This window comes from Procambarus clarkii, chromosome 32 (genome assembly GCF_040958095.1).
Source record: "Procambarus clarkii isolate CNS0578487 chromosome 32, FALCON_Pclarkii_2.0, whole genome shotgun sequence".
Classification (NCBI taxonomy): domain Eukaryota; kingdom Metazoa; phylum Arthropoda; class Malacostraca; order Decapoda; family Cambaridae; genus Procambarus; species Procambarus clarkii.
This window is the reverse complement of record NC_091181.1, coordinates 37,363,122-37,366,377: the sequence shown is the minus strand read 5'-3', so window position 1 is coordinate 37,366,377 and position 3,256 is coordinate 37,363,122.

Sequence of the window (3,256 nt, the reverse complement as noted above, 5' to 3'; positions counted from 1 at the left end):
CTGCCTGGTTGGCAATGTAGTGTATATATATATATATATATATATATATATATATATATATATATATATATATATATATATATATATATATATATATATATATATATATTTGTGTAATGAAATTTTAAAATAAAGTTAGATATATATACACACATACAAAAAGAATAGGGGTGGTAGGAGAAGAAAGGTCTTCCCTGAGTACTCTTTATTTTCTTCTTCGAGGCTATGGGTCCTGGGCTGGATAGACGTCTCACATAGACGTCTCACAGCTGAGTGGATATATCCTCTGACTCACAAGCCTGGGGGTCCACGGTTCGAATCTCCCTGAGCCTAGGTGAATGAAAAGTTCTGACATTCTTGTAAGAACCACTAACCTCTAACACATCCTATTAAAGCTCACAACTTTTTACGTCAAAATATTTCGTCAAATAAATAAATATGCATTTTGTTTTTTAACTTGATTGTAAATAAAAATGTTTCTGCTATACACCGAAAACCTACAAATTTCCCAACCAAAATTGGAATACTGAGTGAGATTACATTTAATTAATTGCAACTTTGATCTACGCTAATACTGCAATTCGTGTTTACAGTACATTAATTTAATTATTAGTCAGTCTCCCATTTATTTAGAATCGTCTGCATGTAGTTCAAAATGTGTGTGACAATACATTATATAGTTATAAATATATATTTAAATATATAACTACTACTACGAGTATAAATATTTTGCAACCTGTCCTCAGGCCAGGCTCGTTAAAGCGGCGGCCGTCCCCCCAAAGACACATTCATCAAATTTAGCGTACTGTATATTAAAAAGTAGTTTGTTGTCATATATAAATTAACATTGCATATTAATGTTCAATGTATAGCTAGAGTGGTGTAGGTTAAGTGTTTTGGTTCTGTTGGCAATTATTTAGATTTGAAGTCCATGGATGAAGCATTTACAGCGTTGTGGTTCGAACAGAGATCGTCAGCGAAGCACTGTTCGAGAACTGTTCAAATGTGATCAGTTGTGAGTTGTGTGTGTAGACCATTTTTCCTTCATGAATGTCGGGATTGGCTGCCGGATTAACGGGGATTTGGCATTTGTTGATGAGGACTGGTTGTTATTTTCAAATAGTCTTGACCTCGTATAAACTTCATCATCAAAAATAGCTGTCAAATGTTAGTTAATCCCGCACTACATACCATGTTTATGGATGTAAAACACTACACATGTTTTCCTTCATGAAGCATTATCTCCTGAAAGATACTTATCTCTTTTTAAGCTAACTTTAAAGAGGTGTTTTCCATCCCACAGTATCACCAAGCTAAGAGTGGCATAATTCTCAAGTCCATGCTAGACAAACTCGTCAACCTTCCTCTTTATATCTTACAATGAAAACTAAACGCTCTAACTAAACGTTAGATTTGGTGGCCTTCGTGTCCGCACAGCCTCCCAGTTTGCAATACCAGCCTTCCTTTCTTCTTCTTGAAGATCGGATGACCTTGTAAATTTAATTTTACAGAGCACCTTTGGTGACCTGGCAAGGATACACGACCCCATCCTTATTGAAAGCTCCAGTCAGTGGAGTACTGGTGTAGCCTCAGTACCAATACCACACCGATAAGAAATAAGCACAAACACTGAGACAGCCCAATGGGGGAGTTGTTAGCAGAGACCTTATTCCGTGCCGCTCTGTCACTACAGTGGACAGGCCACCTTGTAGATGTGCGTACTCCCCATGTAGGGGACAATTTTATCTATAGGTATGGCTTCAACGGGCACCCTTCTTGATCAGGAGGGTTTCATATTATGGTGACCGAGCGCCTTTGTGCCCCAATTCACACTGACTGTAAGGTGGAAGTTGACCAGTGTGGCTTACATGGTCTGTTCTGTGAAATATCCAAGGATTGACATGCACGATACAGTGAAGTTAAAGACATTAAGAAGAGTCGTTTTATACACTTGTGGGTACAGAAACAGACGACTCCTGGGCCCAGATTCACGAAAGCACTTACGCCAGCACTTACGGTCCTGTACATCTTTTCTCAATCTTTGGCGGCTTTGTTTCCAATTATTTAACAGTTAATGAGCTCGGAAGCACCAGGAGGCTGTTTATAACAATAACAACAGTTGAATGGGAAGTTTTCATGCTTGTAAACTGTTTAATAAATGTAACCAAAGCCGTCAAAGATTGAGGAAAGATGTACACGTTCGTAAGTGCTTTTGTAAGTACTTTAGTGAATCTGGCCCCTGACCCCTACACCCCCAACAGAAACCTTGATTTCTTGAAGCCCAGATGGTACCCCAGTACACCTGTCGAAGTGCCGAAGAAAACTGGTACGGGATGCGGGACTACACGTGCACATCCACCCTGGATGACACCTGTATACCCCGGCGGTGTGGCAGAGGCACGTGGGGTCGTTAACCACAGGCAAGCAGTAAAACCCAACGAGTATAGCAGCTTGGCAGTCAACACACACGTGTCTCCATAGCGTCTAAAACCCCTTGACCGCTGGAGTAAGTGTGTGACAAACGTTCTCAAGAATTTGAGAAAGTGTTGATGTATCCTGGGTTCGTGCCGGAATCTGAGGACCTCGAAGAGATTCACGACCTTTGACCATTCACTGTCTCATCAACTTGTAACCTTTCACGGCGTTATATAGAGCTAAAAGAATAAGAGAACGTGGGGGCGGAGGGGGGGGCGGGGTTTGGAAAAGAAAATGATCCGGGACTGACCCAAACCTCGTCAATTCTTTTATTTTCAGACGTGTGGCTTGTGTTTCAAAATTTTCAGCCACGATATTGAGACTTATTGTCTACCTAAACTACAAGTTGTGGACTTCGTCGCTATTTTATTTTTCTCCGAGGCTACGAGTCCCTAGTAGTAGCCCAAGTAGTAGTAGTCAAGTAGAGGTGGAACACGTCCGTATTATTGCAAAAAACAAATAGCTATATCTATAAAAAGAAATGTTTGTAAGTTGTCGAATGTTGGAGGTCAGACGCTTGGGGCTAACCTCAGCCAGCTTTTCAAAATGAGAGATTGGTGGTATGGGACTGTCATAGGCAGGTCGGGATCAATCACAGTGCCCATGTTTAAAAAGGACCACATCCTATTCTGAATCCCAGCGATTCCTACGAAGTCTGACATTGGAGTTTGCGCCTTAAACAGAGGTTATCAACGGTTATTGAGCTGATCACAATATCACAACTTTCACCACAAACACATTATTGCAACGTTGCATCAAAGTAACGATTGGTAAAATACGT